Below are 23,105 nucleotides of genomic sequence, written 5' to 3'. Positions count from 1 at the left end.
CTTCAGGACCACATTGCCATGATGACACACACATGCAGACTCTATAGGTGAAAACAATACCAGCGTTGCTTTAGCAGCTGGTAATAATGGCTCTGAATTCACTAAGAGAGACAGTTTAAAAAGTATGTAATTACTTGATTCATTATCTCTTATGCGCTAACCTATTATTTAATGTGCTTCAAAAGGACATGAATATCGCCTTCATCAGTGACCGGTCCACCCCAGGATCTGACCATACGATGGCAACCATCGTGGTGGAGGGAAACAAAATTAATGAGCAAGCATTCTGCGTTAAATGTGTTCATAATGTTGGAAATAATGACTGTCGGCAGTGTAAACATCTTTGTTACATCTTTTGTAAAATTGATGTGTGTGATCTGTAGATTGGTGGCCATTGAGAGTTTGTTACTGAAGCTTTACAAAAACTTTACAGATTTTACATATTTGGCACTGGTTTTAAATATGCAAAGGCCTCTAACTTCGATGTGATGGCAGCATTTATTTGCTGTGTCCCTATTTCCCATGGTAATATGGCTACTGTGTTTATTTATTATTTGTGGGGCAATTTAAATTTGTGTTATTTCTCTTTTTTTTCAAGATTTAAATGAAGCTCAGTGCAAGTTCTTTCAGGAAGACTGGGTGTATATACATTCACTCCGCAGCTGCATATAATCTAGACCAGGGGTCGGCAACCTTTTCCATATGAAGTGCCATTTCAAAAAAAAAAGTTTATCAGCGTGCCAACGATCGAGAATTATCAACAGGGGGGGGAGGAGCTTGACGCTCGTCAACTATCAGCCTCGCTGCGGGGAAGCAGTGTGTGGACATCATGTCAGCGCAACTTACATGATGCCGAATTTAACAAACACATTTAAACAATTGGTTTAAACGGCATAATAATAAGGGCGATCGTCCGTTCTGTGATTTTCCACAGCACACATGTTATGATATTAGGTTCATGCAGAGTGAGATGAGGTCGCTGTCCCTTTAAGAGAGAGAGAGAGAGAGAAAAAGAGAGAAAGGGGGGGGGTGTGGCTTGTGCATGTGTGTTTGTGGATGGAAGAGCGACAGTGAGGGAACGTGTATGTTTCTGGAAGTGAAACGAGGCAGCAGAAAAACAGAGGTCTGTGATGTATTTTATGAAACAGAAGAACAGCTAAATAAATGCAACGGCCTCCCAAGATGAGCTCGTCGTTTAAGCTAAAGTTGGTTATTGAACCTGAAGCTTGTTGCTTCTGCCCTCCTCGACTACGGTCTGGGAGCCGACAGGAAAGTTCAACACACAGTTGGCCAGTCCGCCCCTTTGTAGCATATTATTTCAATGAGAGATGAGCAGATCGCCACTGGGCTTTCAACTAAATACACAGCCACGTAAAAACTGCGGCATTTGTACAGCTCCTTATGGGTACTGCAATTAGTGAAGTGCTTTCCTCCATGGTGAAACGATCAGCACTGCACCACAGAGGAAAGCGGCAGAAAGTCACCTGGAGTTAAAGAGAGCGGGGTTGCGTTACGTGCATGGCTTCCTTCTGCAGGTAACGGGGAGATGCGCTCTGGCGACGGTCTCGTTCAGGATCCGAAAATAAAATTTAAATATTTTTGCACACTTATTCCACTTATTCCTGGTGTGCCACTGGTTACGGTGCCGCGTGCCAGCCAGGGGTTGCCGACCCCTGATCTAGACCCTCCAGAAAAACGCGGGCAAAAATCCTTGATTATGCGATTAAACATGCGGGGGTTTTATGTGATTTTATGCGGTGAAATTGCGGGAAGTTGCGAAATATGCGGAAAGTTGCAAAATACGCTAAATATGCGGGAAAAAAGAATAACAATTTTTTTAAATATTGGGCTGTCTTATTTATTCTCTCTCACACACAACCTGCCACTAACGTTAAACCCCTTTACTATTCAATTAAACACATTCAATGTTTATTTATTGTAAAAGCAATTGGGCTATTTTAATCTCACCCCCCCCCCCCCCCCCCCACACACACACACACACTTCTCCGCCTCATTCTGTTTTCATTTACTCGTTCGTTATCTGACCAGCTTCAATCTTGTAGGCTACTCACTTCGTTTCTTGTAGCCCTCGAAAGGGTTTTGGAGGTTGATGTCTCGGTGGACGTGAGTTGTTTGGCTTTCTTGTCCGCAGCAGCAGAAAGCATTTTCGAATGTTTGAATGAATCAAAGTGGGTCGTCACCGTCGATTTTCTCTTATGCTCCAACACACAGTTGCACGGGGTGCAGAATAGTTTCCCCCCACTTTTTGCCCGGTCTTTAGTAGAAATGTTCGTCGGTAAATGAGATGGATTAGATTTTTTCATCTTGGTGTTTTCTCTATCGTGTGAGCTCCACACGTTCACTCTATACAGTGTTGTTCACATTTTCTGATGCGCGAGCTGATGACGTCACGTCAAGACGAGTTAACTTTTTTTTTTCTCAACTTTGTTGACCTTTTAATAAATATGCGGCCTTTTAAAAATCTGCGCCATCTTGCCGATTATGCTGTAAATTCTGCGATCGCAGAATCGCGTTTTTCTGGAGGGTCTAATAATCAGCTCATCACAGGCGTTCTCTTTAACCTATTACATTTCACCTCATTCTCCAGCAGCCAATCAACGAGCTGCAGCCAAACTATAAAATGGTTCTCCTCTCTCTTGCAGTCAGTTGTGATTTAAGGTCTTCATGCACCTTATCATATGGCATGTGTCAATAAATGTTAAAACTAAATGAATTCTCTCCTGATTGAAACATCATGTGTTGAAATAAACAACTGCAGTTCAAAATAAAAAGTGAATTGCCTAATATTTTTGTTGTGGAATCAATTAATTTCATTCTTTAAAGGCAAAAACATGAAAAAGCTAAGAAAAAAAAATATTGAATACAATATATTTGGAGCAACTTAATTTATAAATGGTTCTCAACTTAAGAAACGTGTGTTCACAATGATGGTAATTACATACATACAAGTTAAAATTCCTTTTAAATCATACGGTAAAACAAGTAGGAACAACTTCATTTTTTGGAGTAATCAACTTAAAACTTGTATCCCGAATGAGGGTAATTAAGTACATACAACTTAAAATTCCTTTTAAATCATGTGGTAAAACTAGTTGGAACAACTTAATCTTTTGAGTAATCAACTTCAAAACGTATGTTTATGCTACCAATTATTAAGTAAGTGGTAATTAAAAACTCCTCTAATTGTAGAGGAAAAGCCATCTCCCCTAACTCAAATAACTTTGTTGCTTTAAGATAATTTCATTAGAAGTTGTCTTAACTCAATAAACATCGATGCAACATCAGGAGGATACGTCCCCAGCTGACCCAGACATCAGCGCAGATTCTGGTCCAGGCTCTCGTCATCTCACGCCTAGACTACTGCAACTCCCTCCTGGCTGGTCTACCTGCATGTGCCATCCGACCTCTGCAGCTCATCCAGAATGCAGCGGCTCGTCTGGTCTTCAACCTTCCCAAATTCTCCCACACCACACCGCTCCTCCGCTCCCTTCACTGGCTTCCAGTAACTGCTAGAATCCACTTCAAGACACTGGTACTTGCGTACCATGCTGCGAATGGATCTGGCCCTTCCTACATCCAGGACATGGTTAAACCGTACACCCCAGCACGTGCACTCCGCTCTGCATCAGCCAAACAGCTCGCTGCACCCGCACTGCGAGGGGGACCCAAGTTCCCGTCAGCAAAAACACGTGGGTTTGCTATCCTGGCTCCAAAATGGTGGAATGAGCTCCCCATTGAAATCAGGACAGCAGAAAGCTTACACATCTTCCGACGCAAACTGAAAACTCATCTCTTTAGACTCCACTTCGAGCGATAAAATTACTAACAAAGCACTTATATACTAATAAAGGGCTGGCTTTCTAAATGCCAGTTGAGTAGCACTTGAAATGTTTGGCTCTATGAAACCTGATGTACTTATATGATTCTGTTTTCTTAAAGGTTGTATCTTCCTGGTCGAATGCACTTATTGTAAGTCGCTTTGGATAAAAGCGTCAGCTAAATGCAATGTAATGTAATGTAATGTAATGCAAACTGTTGCGTTGATTTTCTTTGTTGAGCCAAGGCATTTGTTTTTAGAGTGTGTGTGGGTGTGTGTGAGGGCCATGTATCCCCACATCACCCTGTAACAATCAGTTGTTAGCCTACAGGAAGTGCCCTGGAAGTTGTCAACAAATTAACATGACCGAAAACACACACGCACGCACGCACGCACGCACGCACGCACGCACGCACGCACGCACGCACGCACGCACGCACGCACGCACGCACGCACACACACACACACACACACACACACACACACACACACACACACACACACACACACACACCATGGCTCACTGATTCTCGTGGCTCTGATATCATAGCTTAAATATTTAAAGTAATCAGGCGTAAGCAGGATTTGTGCCGCTAGAGAAGAGAGACACAGAAACGAAAGAAGAAAGTTTGATCTGTGTCTCCTTTGTTGTTTTAACCAAAATAATGCAATATTGGCTGGAGGGCAGAAAGAGGCCAGTGAGGGGAACAAATATAAAACAGTTGCTCTTACCCTGAATGAAAAAAGAAATCACCCATCCACCTTCCCATACATGTGAACAACACAAAACTCCCCTTGACTTAACACATTTTCAGTGTTTGAAAACTCAAAGTCTAAATGTTTCCCAATTATTTACGTAGTTTCTCATGTTTTGTAGGATGTGGGCCAGGGAAAAATAGATTAAAAATAAAAAAAAGATTGTAATGTGTGAGGAAATTTCTGACAATAAATAGACTGGCATGCAGTAAGGATTCACCATGGTCTGGCTATGTGTGAGCAGTAATGTAAAGATAGCCTAAAGGTTATGGTTTTCAAAATACTTACATTGTCACCATAAAGAAAACAACCAACATTATCCACTCTTATTTCTTTAGTATTATCTATAAAAAATAACATACATTTACGTTAATGTGACGTCAAAAACTTGCCGTGTCTCAATTTGGATATTTTACGTAGTACACAGCCATGTTGTGCACCCTTAACACTTAAAGGTACGGTAGGTAAGAATGGAGAAACCAGCTTGAGTGCGCTGGAATTTGAAAGTATGCAGCCGAAAAAAATCTGCCCCTTCCTTCAGACTCCCTTACAGAGCCCCTCCTCCAACACACACGAACGTGCACATGACCAATGAGGGCACGAGATAAGTTTGTGCACAGATGGAAGGCTGACAGGCAGGTAGGCCATCCAGTTATTTGGCCCGGCTAAAATAACTGGTCGTGCTTTTTACAGCGCCACGGCTTCCACAGATGAAATGTTTTAATGTATTTATTGTCAAAGCATTTAATATATTCATTGCTATCGGGATGTTAAGAGCACTCCATGGAATATAACAAAAAGTGTTTCTGAAGTGAATTATCTACCCTACCTTTAAGCTGGGCGTCAATTTTGACCATGTACTGATGTCTTAAAGGTCACCTATTATGCAAAATCCACTTTTTCCATGTCTTTTATAAATAAACAAGTATCCCCACTGTGTAAAGAGGTTCTGAACGTTTCAGATTCAGATTCAAGATTTGTGTTCTTTTCAACCAAATATCTCGCAGAGGGGAGTTGGGAGTGGCTCCTTATTTTCATCTAAAGTAACAGACACAGAATCAGCCTGAAGCAGAGGGGATTATGGGATGCTACAATGTATAATCTGTTTGGTATTTCGAGCAAAACACTTCCGAGACATGTTTTGTATATATCTGAGACCTATAATCAGTGTTGGGGAAGTTACTTTTAAAAAGTAGTGTTTGCTCGTTCCTCGTTACTTCTTTAAAAAAGTAATCCCTTACTTTACTTAGTTACCCTCCAAGGAAAGTAACTTTTTACGTTACTCGTTACTTTTACGTTACTTTTATGTTGCTCGACTTTGGGCAGAACCCCATCTCTGTTCCTAAATGTTAAGGCTTACATAAAGTTCTACTATGGAGGACATAACAGATATTTCTTTTGTGCTCTTTATTATAAAAAAAATGCCACAGAGCACTTAACAAAACATTGGGCTATAAGCGTCAACACCACCACTAAACAATAATATCAAACAATATCAATATAAAATCATAATCATTAAACAGGCTAGCCCCAAAATAGGTGCAAAGCTAGTGCAAATCATATCAATAGGCTCCTTAGGAACAACATGATGAAAACCTCAAAATGGCTCATGTGTCTCAAAATAAAACATGCCTCATGTAAATCCAACAGAAAAAGAATAATCTTCTCTGGTTCCCTCCCCAATCTGATCAATGATGACATGTATAGCCGCATGTCATCATTTCAGCGCTGGTTGTCTTGGTGGTGCCCAGCAAACAATGTGGGCTTCGTGAATAATTGGACAGCCTTCTGGGGAAAACCTGGTCTGATTAAGAGAGACGGCATTCATCCTACTTTGGAAGGTGCAAATCTCATTTCGGCAAACATTTCAGGGCTCTGTGGACTTAATCCATGACAAACTGGAGTTGAGACCAGGAGGCAGAGTCGCAGTCTTACACGCTTCTCTGCGCTCTCTCCTAGGCAGTCATCCATAGGAATCCCGACCCCAATAAAATACCCAATATTAACGGTGTGTGTGTCTGCCCAAGGACAATTTAAGGTAAAACCTAATAGAGGTGTCATACATAATAACCTAATAAAAGTAAATGTAACAACTACTACAGTGCAACAAAACAGGAAGATTAAATGTGGTCTCTTAAACATAAGATCTCTAGCATCTAAAGCAATACTGGTAAATGATTTAATATCAGATTATAATATTGATATATGCTGTCTCACTGAAACTTGGTTGAGACATGAAGAATATGTCAGCATAAATGAGGCCACTCCACCCAGCCATATCAATACTCATATTGCCCGAGGCACGGGCCGAGGAGGTGGAGTTGCAGCAATCTTTGACTCAAGTTTACTTATCAATACTAAACAAAAATTAAATTATACCTCCTTTGAAAGCCTCATTTTCAGTCTTACGCATCCGACCTGGAAAACTTTGCAGTCAATCTTATTTGTTACAGTGTACCGTGCACCAGGTCCTTATTCAGAATTCTTATCAGAATTCTCAGAGTTTTTATCAGCTTTGGTACTTAAAACAGATAAAGTAATTATCGTAGGTGACTTTAATATTCACGTTGACGATGATAAAAATAGCCTCACTGTTGCATTTAACTCTATATTAGATTATGTTGGTTTCTGTCAGAGTGTAAATAAACCAACCCACTGCTATAATCACACTCTTGACCTTGTTCTGACTTATGGTATTGAAATTGACCAACTATTAGTCGAACCGCATAATCCTGCTTTATCCGACCATTTCTTAGTAACTTTTGAAGTACTGTTACTAGACTACAAAGCATTAGCCAAAAGCTCCTGCAGCAGAAACTTATCTGTTAGTGCTATAGCCAAATTTAAGGAAGAGATTCCACCAATACTTAACTCGATAGCATGTCTGCATGTAGGGGAGGAAACTTATACTTGAAAAAGAAGAAAATAAAACAACATAGATTAGCTCCATGGCATAATGCCGAAACCCGCAAAATAAAGCAAAAGTCGAGACAACTTGAAAGGATATGGCGTTCCACTAAACTTGAAGAATCTCGTTTAATTTGGCATATCACTCTCAATGAATATAAGAAAGCACTGCGTAAAGCGAGAGCAGCATACTACTCTTCATTAATAGATGAGAATAAGAATAATGCAAGATTTCTTTTCAGCACTGTAGCCAGGCTGACAGAGAGCCACAGCTCGACTGAGCCTTCTATTCCCATAGCACTCAGTAGTAATGATTTTATGTGCTTTTTTAACGATAAAATTGTTACTCTTAGAAACAAAATCAATGACCTCTTGCCTTTGACCAGTATAGTGTTATCAACAGCTCCCGGAAACGTAAGTTCTAATATTACACTAGATAGTAAACTAGAATGCTTTTCAGCCATAAACCTTGAACAATTAAATTCAATGATTCTCTCTTCTAAACCATCAACGTGTATCTTAGACCCGATTCCAACTAAGCTGTTAAAAGAAGTTTTTCCATTAATTAGCACTTCTTTATTAAATATTATGAATATGTCTTTATTATCAGGCTATGTTCCACAATCATTCAAAGTAGCAGTGATAAAACCGCTTCTTAAAAAGCACAACCTCGATCCAGAGGTTTTAGCCAACTATAGACCTATTTCTAATCTTCCGTTCCTCTCAAAAATTCTTGAGAAAGCAGTCGCAAAACAGCTGTGTGATTACTTAAAAAACTATGATTTATTTGAAGATTTTCAGTCTGGCTTTAGAACACAACATAGCACAGAGACAGCTCTGGTTAAAGTCACAAATGACATTCTAATAGCCTCTGACAAGGGACTTGTCTCTATTCTTGTCTTGCTCGATCTTAGTGCAGCATTTGATACTATCGACCATGATATCCTATTGCAAAGACTAGAGCACTTAGTTGGCATACAGGGAACTGCTTTAGGCTGGTTTAGGTCCTATCTATCTGAACGCTCTCAGTTTGTACGTGTCAACGATGAATCTTCCATGCAAACCAAAGTTAGCCATGGAGTGCCACAGGGCTCAGTGCTTGGACCTATTTTGTTCACCCTATATATGCTTCCGTTAGGCAATATTATAAGGAATCATTCTGTAAACTTTCATTGTTATGCGGATGATACTCAACTATATTTATCAATCAAGCCTGATGAAATTAATCATCTAAATAAAATTCAAGACTGCCTCAAGGACTTAAAAACGTGGATGACCTTAAATTTTTTGATGTTAAACACGACCAAAACTGAAGTTATTGTACTTGGCCCGAAGAATCTACGAAACAAATTATCTAAAGATATATTAACTATGGATGGCATTAATTTGGCCTCCAGTGAGACTGTAAGGAATCTTGGTGTTATATTTGATCAGGATTTATCCTTTAACACCCACATAAAATCAATTTCAAGGACCGCCTACTTCCATCTACGTAACATTGCAAAAATCAGGCATATCTTGCCTCAAAACGATGCAGAGAAACTAGTCCATGCATTTGTTACTTCAAGGCTGGATTATTGTAACTCCTTATTATCAGGGTGTACCAAGAAGTTAGTCAAGTCGCTTCAGCTGATTCAAAATGCTGCAGCTCGTGTACTAACCAGAGTTAGGAAAAGGGACCACATTACTCCTGTTCTGGCTGCCTTACACTGGCTCCCTATAGAACACAGGATATAATTTAAAATTCTTCTTCTCGCCTACAAAGCCCTTAATGGGCAGGCGCCATTTTACCTTAAAGAACTCATTATACCCTATTGTCCTACTAGGGCATTGCGTTCCAAGAATGCAGGGTTGTTGGTTGTTCCTAGAGTCTCTAAAAGTACAATGGGAGCCAGAGCCTTTTCTTATCAAGCTCCACTTTTGTGGAATCAGCTTCCAGTTTGTGTTCGGGCGGCAGACACCCTATCCGTTTTTAAGAGTGCGCTTAAGACCTTCCTTTTTGATAAAGCTTATAGTTAGGGCTGATTAGATTCAGCCCCTAGTTTTGCTGATATAGGCTTAGTTTGTCGGGGGACATCTTACTTCTTCCTTCTCTCTGTCTATACCTGTGTACTCTCATGTTCCGATTAACCCAGCTTCCCCAAATTTCTTTCTTTTTGGTGTCTATATACGCCGGGATCCGGAGTCATGGATGATCCTGCGGTCCTGTGTCATGGATTGCGAGTCCTGGATCTTGAGTCGTGGCTGTGGTCCTGGATCATAAGTCCTGGATGGATATCCTCGTGGATTCATCTTCTTATTATACACACATGCATTTCCAAACATTTGGACTACCTATGTTGCAAATGTATTATCTTTTCAATTTATACACGGCATCTATTGCACGTCTGTCCGTCCTGGGAGAGGGATCCCTCCTCTGTTGCTCTCCCTGAGGTTTCTCCCATTTTTCCCTTTAAACTGTGGGGTTTTCTCTGGAAGTTTTTCCTTGTACGAGGTGAGGGTCTAAGGACAGAGGGTGTCGTATTGTCATACTGATATTCTGTACAAACTGTGAAGTCCACTGAGACGAATGTAACATTTGTGATATTGGGCTATATAAATAAACATTGATTGATTGATTGATTGATTGAATAACTTCAAAATGTCTTGATATCAATGGCTTGTGTAAATAAAAATAAAATGGCATAATACAGCTTGGAAGCAAAGACATTTTAGCCAAAATAAAATCAAGAACAACTTAAAGCAGGACTGGCCTCCCAATTAAAAGACTATGTTCACTGAATATGCTGGCCCTTCTTCACGGTATGATAATATCATAATTTCCCCGGGGATCTTGAGCTACTAGCTTCATGTTAGCATGTTTTCCTTTCAAATGCTTGGTGAGGTTGGCAGTTGAGTTAACGGCAGTGGACAAAAGTTTTTGGCCAGGGCACAACGTACACCTTACGGCCCGTCTACACTACAGGCATGAAAAAATCTTGGAGCTGGGCGTGTCTGAAGCTTGGCGATTTTTTGCGAGCAACCAATCACATGAATCTCCCGCCCCCGACATACAAAGCAATAGCAATGTTAAAACGAAGTAAACTGGATATAAACTCTCCAAACAGGCGAAAAAACGACCAGTTTCACCCACTGTCTCTGCCACCTCCCTCCATGCCTGGTTCCTCCGGTTTGTATCCCGGTAAATAGTTCCGGTCGTAAAGAACCGGGTGATTTGCTACCGTAATATCTCGTTTGGAATATGAGGAAATGAACTGCGGTCTGGCTCTCCCAGCTTGCACGTGGTTTGATTGGCTGCGCTTGCACTGGCGGGATTTGCATAAACGGGATTTCATTGGCTGATGCCAAGCATCGAGCCTCAAAAGTTGAACATTGTTCAACTTTTGATGCCGATAGATGCTCGTGATGCTTGCAAAGCCATGCTATGCTCCCCACAATGCAGTTCGGCGAAGATTCAAAATCTTCTACGTCACCCCATTCAAGTGAATGGGCGAAGCGTTGAAAGCATTTTTTGATGCCTGTAGTGTAGACGTACCGTTACACTCACATTTTCCCCCTTAGTTTCAACAAGTTCGAAGTAATGGGAATACCTCCATCCCTCGAATGTTAGCGTTGGCTGCGCCTGCTTCTCGCTTGCCATCACTGCTCTTCAGTCTTCATGCCACCACCAGCGGCCAGCCTCTATCACGTACAGTGGGGAATGAGAGCTCGTGCCAGCGTAAGCACGCAGCTGAGTAGGCAGTGTGTCACACTGTCACTCGTCCCTGGGAAAAGTAACGTTCTGGCGAATTGAAGAAGAAACTACGTTACGTTACCAAATTTTCCGTAGTAGCGCGTTAAACTACTTTTTACCCGGAAAACGTAGTTAAGTTACTGTAACGCGTTACACCCAACACTGCCTATAATATATTGATGAAAAACAGTATAATAGGGGACCTTTAAATCGCACATGGTAGCTGTGCCTTCACCAGAAGTGCCTATCACAGCTGTTAACTAGCTAGCTAGCATAAGTCGTTGGCGGCACAAAATGATTACAGACTGCTCAAATAAACAGTGGCAACACCACTATAATGGTATGTTACTTTAATAGTGAAAAAAACATGTATAACTTTTATGTGTATAGTTCGGTGTTTATCGGAGCAACCGCATTTGTGACTGGTCGCATAGTTTCAGTTATGAAGCCAAAATGTTAAAGGTCCCATTTCATGGTCATTTCCACTGATCATAATTCCATTGTTGAGGTCTACTAGAATAGATTTATATTGTGCAATTTTCCAAAATCACTTTGGTTTCTCATACAGCATCTCTGTAAACTATAGGTTACTTACGTAACCCCAGTTCTCAGAGTAACATGAAGTGAGATGTCTCACTATGGGATGCGCCTCATCGCGGAGCAAACAGAAGTATCAATCTCATTACGCCAATTCTGATTGACTGGTGATCTTGACGTCAGCGTCAGGGAATCCACCCCCTATAAGTAGCTTGCGCTACGCCGCATGCGTCATTCAAAACAAGCACCTCTTCTCGCTTCACCATAGCAAGGAGGGCCGTCTGGTGAGACATCTCACTTCATGTTACTCTGAGAACTGGGGTTACGTAAGTAATCTATAGTTCTCATTCGTAACACTCCGTTCGATGTCTCACTATGGGATATTGTAGCTCCCGTATTGCCAGACGAGCTTATCTCGAAAGTCACCAAGACCAACCAGAACTTAACAGTTAGAGCTCTAACTCAGCAGGGGGCCCAGCACTGCATGAGCCACACTGGGAGCAGAGACATCTAATCTGTAAAAGCGGACAACAGTGAGCGGCGAGGACCAGCTCGCCGCTGCACAAATGTCTTGAATGGAAACACCCTTGAACAAAGCCCAGGATGTAGCCAGACCACGAGTAGAGTGAGCACGCAAACCCGGAGGTGCCTGCAAACCCTGACTCGTATAGGCCAAAGCAATCGCTTCCACAATCTAGTGGGAGAGCCGTTGCTTAGTAACGGGCTTGCCCTTGTGAGGGTTAGCCCAGGATACAAAGAGTTGGTCATTACGACGAAACTCTTTTGACCTATCCATATAGGTGCGTAAAGCACGAACTGGACACAGCAAATTCGGCTGCTGTTCCCCGGAGGGACACAGCAGCGGAGGAAATGCCACAATGTCAATTGAGGTAGACGAACCAACCACCTTAGGTATAAAGGCAGGGTTGGGCTTCAGCAACACCCTCGTTTGCCCTGGGGAAAACTGAGTGCATGAAGGATGTACAGATAGCGCATGAATGTCACTGACTCGCTTGGCTGATGCCAGAGCCAGTAACAGCACTGTCTTTAGTGACAGGTGCTTCATGTCAGCTTCTTCCAGAGTTTCAAATGGGGTTCGAGTGAGCCCATCTAAAACCAATGTCAAGTCCCATAAGGGCACCAGTGACCTGGAGACAGGGAGGAGCCTGCGAGCTCCCTTCATAAAACGGCAGACCAGAGGATGCTGGCTTGCCTTCTTACCCTCAAAGTCCACATGGCATGCAGCAATAGCAGCCAAGTACACTTTGATCGTGGAGAAAGCTCTGTGTTTTTCAATCAGGTCCTGTAGAAATGATAAAATCACTCCAACAGGACACTGAAAAGAGGTGTGCCCTTTTTGAAGGCACCATTCCTCAAACACCCTCCACTTACAGTCATAAAGAGACCTGGTGGAGGAGGCTCTCGCACTCTGAATAGTGTTTATCACCTTCTGCGGGAGACCCACTGTACTCAGATTGTACCACTCACGGGCCAGGTCCATAGGGCCATGCGCTCCGGGTGTGGGCGAAAGATCGTCCCCCCCGCCTGAGACAGTATTTCTCTGCGCAGGGGGAGCTGCCACGGCTGACCGCACAGCAACTGATAGATCTCCGCCAGCCAGTATATTGCAGGCCAGTGCGGAGCTATCAGGATCATTGCGTGGCGCTGTTCCCTCACTCTGGCCAGAGTTTGGGGTATCAGCGCCAGGGGTGGGAACGCGTACAGGAGGACCGGAGGCCAATTGTGCGCGAGCGCGTCCACGCTTAACGGTGCGTTTTGATCGCGCATTGAAAAGAAAAGCTGACAGTGACTGTTTTGGTACTTTAAACCGAGCAGCTGAGGTAGCTTGGGCGAAGGACTGCCGCTGTGGAGACAGCGGCTGGACCCTTCGAGGAAGACAGAGGTGGAGGGCCTCGTCTTCCTTCTTCTTGGACTCGCATCTCTTCTGCATAGAAGCGAGCGCAGATCCAAAAATCCCCTTGGGAACGATGGGCATGTCCAGCACATCCTCTCTTTCCCGGTCTGGGAGGTTGGTGAGGTTGAGCCATCTAGCTCTTTCCTGCACCACCATAATTCCCATTGCCTTTCCCGTGGCCTGGACGGCGCAGCGTTGAACGCGGAGACAGATGTCCGTGATCGCGGCTAGCTCGTCCAGTACTGCCGGTCCAGGATTACTTGACAGATCCTCGCAGAGCTCCGCTTGGTAAGCGGTTAGCAGCGAGGAAATGTTAAAAGCCCTGGCAGACAATGCTGCGGCTCTGTAGGACCGTTCAGTTATGGTTGACTGGAACCGGTCCGCCTTTGCCGGCAGCGTGGGGTTCCTGCTCGGTGTAGTCGCCATCCTCGGGAAGAGGTGAGCTGCCACCAGCGGTTCCATCGGCGGTATGCGGAGCAGGCCGAGCCTCTCCATACCGTCGCAGTCTAGGGAGGAGGCACCCTGGATTGGGGCCTTGTTGCTGAAGGGTCGGTCTCTCCACGAGACCGACTCCTCATCCAACATCTCCGGGAAGACCGGCAGGAGTTGCCTCTTTGTCCTCGTTGCTTGGGGCAAATATTTCCCCTCGTAACGGGACCTGGAGGTCTCCTTGGCCATTTCGGGCCATGGGATGTCTAGTCTGGCTGCGGCACGCTGACACACATTACATTACATTACATTGCATTGAGCTGACGCTTTTATCCAAAGCGACTTACAATAAGTGTGTTACGATGTGAGGTGCAGGTGAAAGAACGATACGTGGAGAGAGGGTTTTCTTGCAAAAAATAGACAGGCGTTTTATTCTTAGCCTTCATCATTATTCCCCAGAAACACAAACTGCATGTCTGGTGCTGCATTCACCAGCAAGGAACAAACACAAAATGCCCCTTCCCCTCTCTTCCCAACAACATTTATAGGAGACTGCCCGCCTTCCCACTCCAACCTGGCCAATCAGGTCATGGTTCTGAAAGCGGAGTGAAGGGTTAAATACAAAATTAAACACTGTTGTCTACATTTAATAAAACCCTAAAGGCTTAAGTAAATTCATTATTGCATCAACATACATATTATACCTTCAAAAACAACGAGGTCTGCTTAAAACGGATAGTTTTTAACCTAATTGATACTCATAAAATCACACATTTCCTGACCAATCGCATCCAAGACTCCGCCTACTCATACGGCACATATAAGGAGTACTTAGGAGGCGTGTTCCCCCTTTGAGCACTGGGACAAGATGGCCTCCAGGTCTGAACAAAGGAAATGGTGATTACTTGTTGCTTGTGTATTTTACAGACTGACAAATTAATTTAGATGCATTTTATTAGTTTGTCTATGTAAACTGTTTTTATAACTTTAACTGAAATAAAGACAACTCTGAAAAAACATGTACTACCTTTCTTAACAAACAAATAGTTAAGACCAACATGTTAGTGAGGGAGTGTGTACGCTTCCTCACAAAGTGCATTCGACCAGGAAGATACAACCTTGAAGAAAACAGAATCATATAAGTACATCAGGTTTCATAGAGCCAAACATTTCAAGTGCTACTCAACTGGCTTTAGAAAAGCCAGCCCTTTATTAGTATATAAGTGCTTTGTTAGTAATTAAATCGCTCGAAGTGGAGTCTAAAGAGATGAGTTTTCAGTTTGCGCCGGAAGATGTGTAAGCTTTCTGCTGTCCTGATTTCAATGGGGAGCTCATTCCACCATTTTGGAGCCAGGATAGCAAACCCACGTGTTTTTGCTGACGGGAACACACGGCCTGCAGGTCCATACTCAGACAGGGCGAAGCTGGTGTGCTATCGCCCGGGAGAGCAGCCATCGCTCCCGGCGTTGCAGCCTGAGCCGATGACATGAAGAAGTTGTCTTCCTGCTCATCAGAGTCGGACAGGAGGAATCCAGAGGTTTCATCCTCTTCGTCCTCCGTATAGTCCAACTCCAGGACATCTTCTGCAGGCAAGACCATGGTGAGGTCCAGCCGGGGGCCCCAGCTTGGTATAGCGTGGGGCCCCGCTCGCACGTCCCTCGGTGCCACCGAGTCCCAGCCTGACACGGCGCGGGACTCCGGTTCTGCAGCTGCCACTACTGATGAGCCCCAGACCGACACAGTGCGGGGCTCCATCTCTGTGGCGGACGCCCCCGTGTCCTGATTTCCGTCCGGTAAATCAGAGGACATGAGGGAGTCCTGACCCGACAAGCTAGCTTGGCGAGCTAACCATCGGCGGAGGCTCTTCACGGTGAAACGGGCACAATGCCCGCATGAGCCGGGGTTGTTGATAGCCTCCTGGGCATGCGTCTGTGTCCGAAATCTTCAACCCGCAGCCGCAGAGCCGAGCCTCCGATTCCCTGGCTCCTCTGGTGTGAGGGAGAGACGTGTCCATCTTGTTCGCCATTATGGCGACGTGGGAAGGACGCGCTCGTAGCAGGTGCGTTGCTGAGAAAAGAGAATCACAACCTGTCGTTAATCCGGAGAAAAAGCGACGGTGTAGATTTTATTCTCAAAGAATATTAACTGGTGTGTTAATACCTTTTTTATCTTCTACTCCTCTGGTGTGAGAGAGAAAAAGAAAAAAAAAACGTCCTCGCTAACGTGGTGTCGGTAGTGAGGGAAGACAAGCTAGCAACACGGAAAAAATCAAAACCTTACCTTTATTTCCGAAGAAAAAACGGCGAGGTCGATTTGCAATACTAACAGGTGTGTTAGTATTAACAGTCTTCTTGCAGAAGTATATATAGAAGTAGCCGGCGAGCGCCTGTCGACCGAAGTTAGCTTGGATAGCTTGGTTCCGTCTGTGGACTGTGTGAGCTAGCTTGGTTACCAATATAGAGATGTGCTCTGAAGCGAGAAGAGGTGTTTGAAAGACGCATGCGGCGTAGCGCAAGCTACTTATAGGGGGTGGATTCCCTGACGCTGACGTCAAGATCACCAGCCAACCAGGATTGGCGTAATGAGATTGATGCTTCTGTTTGCTCCGCGATGAGGCGCATCCCATAGTGAGACATCGAACGGAGTGTTACGAATGAGAACTACGTGTATTCACTGAATTTCACTCTCTGCCTGTAACGGCTCGTTGTAGCTCCAATAGCTCCAGCCCCCACCCTCCCTGTGAGCACAGTGTGCTCTGATTGGTTGGTTCACGTTGTGAATCGCGCTGAGCTCCGTGGAGGTGTGGTTTCCTTGTTTAGCGATACACAGCGAAACACAGCCAAACTCACCCTGAGCACACACAAAGTCACAGCTGAAGTAAAAACAATAAGTGTGGCTTGATATTGAGTAAGAAAAAGGTTGATAAACGCTGTGAGAATGGGTCTGCAGAGAGAATTTCGCCGCGATCCCAACTGTCTGTTATCAGCCTGCAGCCAGGCAGCAGAAATCAGCAGAGCACTGTGTGTGTGTGTGTGGATTGGTCAATTTGGACCAATCAGCGGGGGCTTAACGTAACGGCTCCGCGGACGTAACGTAACGGCTCCACGGATTGGCCCATTTAGTTGCGGGTACGGAGTGTTAATTTCGTTGACTAAAACTATGACGAAATATGTTCGTCAACGACCTTTTTTTCCATGACGAAAACGAGACGATGACGAGAAGGCACCGACGGCAGTAAACAATAACTGCAACGAAATCATCATGCAATATCGTTGACGAAAAGTGACGAGACGAAAATGTTGTTTACTATATAAAAACTATGCCAAAATCTCTCTTTACTTTCGTTGACGAAAAATGAGGAGACGAAATATTATCAAAGATAACTTTATCTCTGATAGTCAGTTTTTCTCCCAGCGGTTCCATTTCCGGTGCTGCGGCTGGGCAACAGCTGTGTGTCTGTGCTGCGCGCGGCGGTACATTTGAATTACACCGGCCAGCGGCACACTGAACTGTCAGGAAGACTCGGGTCTAACTCATGGTCTAACTAACCTTATTTAACAGAAAATAAAATGGCAACAACAGGGCTTGGGAGCAGTGGAGCAAAGAAACGATGTGATAATTGAGCCCATTTTCGCTACAATGAGGCGGAGAAAAAAAGCGAATGCATTGTTTTACCAGAAGGGAAGCAATGTGGCCATAACACAGCTGGTACAAACACCACAAACCTGACCAGGTACTCTGCAAAGCTGCATTCTTAACCATTCAACCTGTGTTTTTCATCAAATAAGGACAAGATATAATCTAACCGGAAAAGCATGACATGGGAGCTTTAAGTGTGAGAAGTTCCAGCGCTCCACACTTTCCACAACTTTTTTGCAGAACACTCACCAGGTACTCACAGTGCATTTGGCTCAATTTGTGTCATCTGCAAGTAGTGGCAGGTACTAACTCCCCTTCAGCAGCTGCAGATGCCTCAGCACGTAGGACATCTGCAACCAGAAGTGGTCTGCCACTGCTTACAAATACCACGAAATGCGCTTGCTCTCTCTCACCCTTTTGCCAAATCTCAATATAGGACTTGGAACACTACCCTACACCAGTAGCGTAGGCAGAAATGTACTTTAGGGTGGGCTTGTAAAAAATAGGGTGGGCCAGATTTTTCCTCTGCGCATCAGAAGCTAACAACAATCCCCGCCGGTACCGGTGGCAGATTACTTTTAGAATACTTTTGGAATACTTTATTTTTCCATAACAAATGGGTATGTTTTGGTGAACAGGAGACACATGTTTTACTGTTTTAATGGCTTATCAAGAGCACAAACACAACATCTTGGTGTCATTCTGGACAGCTCCCTCTCATCTGCACCCCACATAAAAAACATCACCCTGACTGCATTCTTTGTACTGTCTTAAAACCTTTCCTTAGAATATGTTATGAATTGTAACGTGTCCTTGGGTGCTTTGAAAGGCGCCCCTAAATAGAATGAATTATCATTATTATTTATTATCTGAAACGATGTAATAACTTTTAAAACGTTTTCCAGTCACTTGTCCCATGCATTCAGCAGCAGCAGGCCATTCACTTTGATTTGATCCCGTTATAAATGTCATCATTTCGACAATAAATAAATGCTACATAAACGTTATCTTGCACATTTTATCTAACCATCTCCGTTTCTAACTTTCAATATATTTTAAAAGAGCTCTCTCTCTCTCATCTGCGTGCAGGGGCGGGGCTCACAGACACGCTGCATCTCTTAGTGATGGGAATTCCGGCTCTTCTTGGTGAGCCGGATCATTTAGCTCGGCTCACCAAGAAGAGCCAGCTCTTTCGGCTCCCAAACGGCTCTTCAGTTTACCACATATTATACCTTTTAATTAAATCAAATGTAGCCCTGTTTTGATGTGTATAGGCCTATGTGTACAGATATATATCACTTAAATTAATCAATACATCCTTTGTACTGAAGTATTCAAAAGTAAATATTACATGTTTAATAAATGACTTGCTGTGGCCAAATGTTTTCATTGCATTTACAGACCCTTGTAACTCTCTGATACCACGCAATGAATGCACTGACTTGCTTGTAGAACCACGCTACACAAAACAGATAGCAACACCTATAAAAACTATTTTAAAAAAGGGGCTACTGTATCGACATTTTAAAATTATTTTTAAAGAAAAGACCGATTCTGTGAGCTGCAGCTGACCACGCCCCCCTACAGGAGAGGGGAGCGTGCTCTGAGATCACTACTTTGTTGAGAATGTGGCCATGCAATAAGCGGGATAATGTGCACATTGCACATTGCATAATGTGCCTTCATGCCGATCTAGATCCCTCCGCAAAAAAAAAGAAGAACCGGCTCGTTCGCGGGCGCGAACCGGCTCCCGTCGTTCACTTAAAAGAGCCGGCTCTTTGACCCGGCTCGTTCGCGACCGACACATCACTATCTGTCGCTCACAGACATGCTGCAGCGCTGTGCAGTGTGCACACTGTTCTGCAGGTAATGAATATTACATTTTGTGAGGAAACTTTTCCACCAATAATTCCAATAAGTATTCCAAAATGTATTCACTTCAGGTCATAGCCGTGGGAACATGTTTCAAATGGGGGGTGCTGTGGGGATGACACCAGGGCCGGTTTTGACCAATTTGCTGCCCTAGGCAAGATTTTAGCTGGCAATGAAAAACCTCTACAAAGGACTAATACACTACAAAAAGAGAAACGTATTGATATGGTGGACAGCTTATATAAAAAGGCTTCAAATGTATTTAGTATTGCATGAACATGTTGAATTGGGAGGTGGACTTCAGATCCTCTAAGGGGGTCCGGGGGTGTCCCCCCGGGAAGATTTTTTTAACATTTTAAAGTAAAATACTTCAATCTGGTGCACTTTGAGCGCCCAATTACTAGAGACTGATCTAGGGGATAGAACTCTAAACACCCATGTGAAAAAGATCGGTTTGTATGTGAACATAACCAATAACCTACCATAGCCAATAACAAATAAATGTAGGCTAACTTGTTTTATTTTTGTGGTTCATTTATATCTTATTTTACCAGTTAACATTTATTTATGCATATTTTTAAATCTCTCCAGTTTTAAACAATATTTTTGGTTTACTGTCCTATAGTATACATTGGAATGATTTCAAACCTGTTTTTATTTATCCTAATAATTATAAAGGTGTCCCTTTGAAGTATTTGCCTACATAAATTGTGATCAAAACGTTTGAGACCCACTGAGATAACTTAGAATAAAGTGAACTATCTAAACCCTCAGAGTCCTTTACCTCACTGAGCCTCTAAGTCTGACAGGACAGAACTCTCTCTCCACATTATTGTAGAAACAGCTTCTTATATCCGTTAGCGCAGCAGAAGCTAACAACAAAACCCGCCGGTACATCTTGTGGAAGTGCAGATCCTCTGTCCTCCACCAGGGGGTGCTGCAGCACCCTCAGCACCCCTACTTCCCACGGCCCTGCTTCAGGTTTACGAAAGTAACTGTAATCAGATTAATCGTTTTTCAAATGTAACGCCAGCTGAATACACTTGATTTTTGTATTCTGATACATGTAGGCTATTCCGTTACAACCCAACCCTGTGTATATCTCTCCGGACTGTCCACCAGCAGATGAAAAACACCCACCTCTCCGCCTCTTCCAAGGGACGAGGGAACCGTGCGGCAGAGTTTCCGTTAACATTTATTTTTCTTCTGACAGCCCAGCAGCAGGAGACGTGGGGAGAGGGAGACGTGGGGAGAGGGAGGCGGGCTATTTCATCGTTATCAGAAAATGATCGTATAAATCGCTGCTAGATGAGGGCAGTGGAGGCTCTTCTTGGAGTCTGGCTTTTTTTTAAAAAACTAAAGTTCATTTGTGAACTTTTGAGCCATCATTTATTCTTCAGGCAGCTCTCTGCCTCTCTCACGATATTATGGCGCGCGCCGGTGTCGGTACCAGATGTGTTCGGGGTACCAGGGTTATGGCTAGAAAGGATCCGTCTTGTGTAAAACTCTCGCGAGAGTTCGGCTGAATGTCACGTGGCTGAATGTTTACGTTTGGCTGGCAGCCTTTCAGTTAGGATCGTTAACATCAGTTGGCCACAGCAAATGATGGTGAGAAGCTAAACTATCTATTAATTATGTCAATGACAGGGAGTGTGATTGTTGAAAAGCGGTCTTGCTGGTGTTCAAAGAAGAATGACAACACTGTAGATCACCAACACTATGGTTTATTTTTTATTCACAGGCAAGTCAACGTTGTCGCAGTAAAAGTCCCAAGTAAGCTCCTGGTGCAATAAAATGTTCCCTTGCAGTGTTTTACTATTATGTCTGATGTTTCTCTATTAATATTGCTGCTGCATTAATGTGTATGTTGCATCATGTTACTGCTGTAGATGTGTTTCCGAGCCGCTCCGATTACAACGAGAGTTACAACGAGAACGTGACGTCATATTTACACTAGACGGATCCTTTCTAGCCATAACCGGGTTATTGTGGGAGCAAAGCGTAGCTTCTCTCGCGGGCTGCAAAAGTAGAGCAGTAGAACAGGACCGCTGTTGTACTTTTGACGCCTTGACGGAGGCGTCAGCCAATCGAATCATATGCCAGTACAAGCTCTAGCCAATCAAACAGCATGCTTGTGTGTCTTCTGGGGCGGGAGATTGGAGATTCATGTGATTGGTTGTTGGTCGAGTTTCAGCCCCCCCCCCCCCCCCCCGCCAGCAAGCAACAACGCACGCCGCCGTGGGAGGCCGTAAATGCTAATCTAAGTTCAGAAGTGTGCAATTTGAGACACAGCAACTACCTTCAATTTGTTGAACTTGAACTGTAGTCCATAAAAGAATAATAAACAGGGAGTAGAAGAAAGGAAAGTGCTTCATTAGGAATATAAACTAATATAAACAAAGGGCAAACTAAATACAGAGGTTAATGCTCCTATAACATTCCTGCCACAGTATTTACAAGTGTTACACTCTCACGTGGGCAGGCTATTTCCCGGCAGCCCACGTGAATGTGTCTAATTCCTCCAGGCCACATTTGGTGCGCGTGCTTTCACAGTGAGATCAGCTGTGCGGAGCCTTAAGAACGCATGATACGGATTATGAGTGTGAAATCAAAAAATAAAGTGGTACTGAACAGGAAAAACTAAACGAATAGGCACATTGGTGAACCAAATAGACTACACGGAGAATAAAGTCCCTTTTGCTGGTATTCTGTATCTTACACTACCAAAGATTAATGACTAATTTGTAAATGAAGTGGTTTCTTACCTCAAATGTACGACCAAATTGTCCAAACGCAAACCAAACTACTCCTGTGGTGTTAGCAGTCACTGTGTTCAGTTATAGCAGCGGCTGAATGCTCGGAGAGAGAGATTGACTCAACAGATATGCACTTCACTGACCACACCCCCTACCACTATCTCTGGAGTTCATTTGAGCCTAATCATACACTGTGTTTCAGGACATGAGCAGACTTGCCTCTTGGTTTTTAAATTAAATAAGAATGGAAATACTTCCACAGAATGTCTTATTATGGGATCATTCATGATCATTCATGCCTTTTCTGCATTTTGTTGACTTTTTGGTTTGTGGTTTGCAAGGTCAGCAGAAGTAGGTTATTACAACACACTGTACGACCATAATGTCATACAACTGGCAGTTCCAGGAAATATATTCAAGTTTATTTTTTCATAATCCTATTTAAATGTATTTACTTACTTTCATTAAGCTGCTACTGCTAGGGATATTTTACCATGGTTGTCCACGTATTTGATATTATTATTACCCATGTGTTTGCCTACTCCATTTAATATATTGAATAGACTGTCCCTTCCATTTTGTACCACTTTAATGTCACTGCTGAGTGACGCATTTATTTCTGATTTCACTTTTAATCAAACAAATAGCTCACAAAACCACACACCTATGCAGCAGTGCCACATGGTAACGTTATACTAAACGAATCGCAGGTTACCTTCGGTC

At 43.5% G+C, this 23,105-nt stretch overlaps 1 protein-coding gene across 2 annotated transcripts in view; it reads right to left on the bottom strand.

Moving 5' to 3' along the window:
- The window catches only part of LOC307039430 (gasdermin-E-like), a 35,336-nt gene extending 12,819 nt beyond the window's left edge, over positions 1-22,517 (bottom strand). For both annotated transcript variants that reach the window (XM_079681516.1, XM_079681517.1), the window contains exon 1: positions 22,392-22,517. The gene's annotated coding sequence lies outside the window, so the exon portion shown is untranslated. The remainder of the gene's footprint in view (positions 1-22,391) is intronic.
- Positions 22,518-23,105: the final 588 nt, after the last annotated feature.

This window comes from Notothenia rossii (assembly GCF_949606895.1).
Source record: "Notothenia rossii genome assembly, chromosome: 5".
Classification (NCBI taxonomy): domain Eukaryota; kingdom Metazoa; phylum Chordata; class Actinopteri; order Perciformes; family Nototheniidae; genus Notothenia; species Notothenia rossii.
The sequence above is the reverse complement of the archived record's forward strand: the minus strand, read 5'-3'. Positions and strand labels throughout refer to the sequence as shown.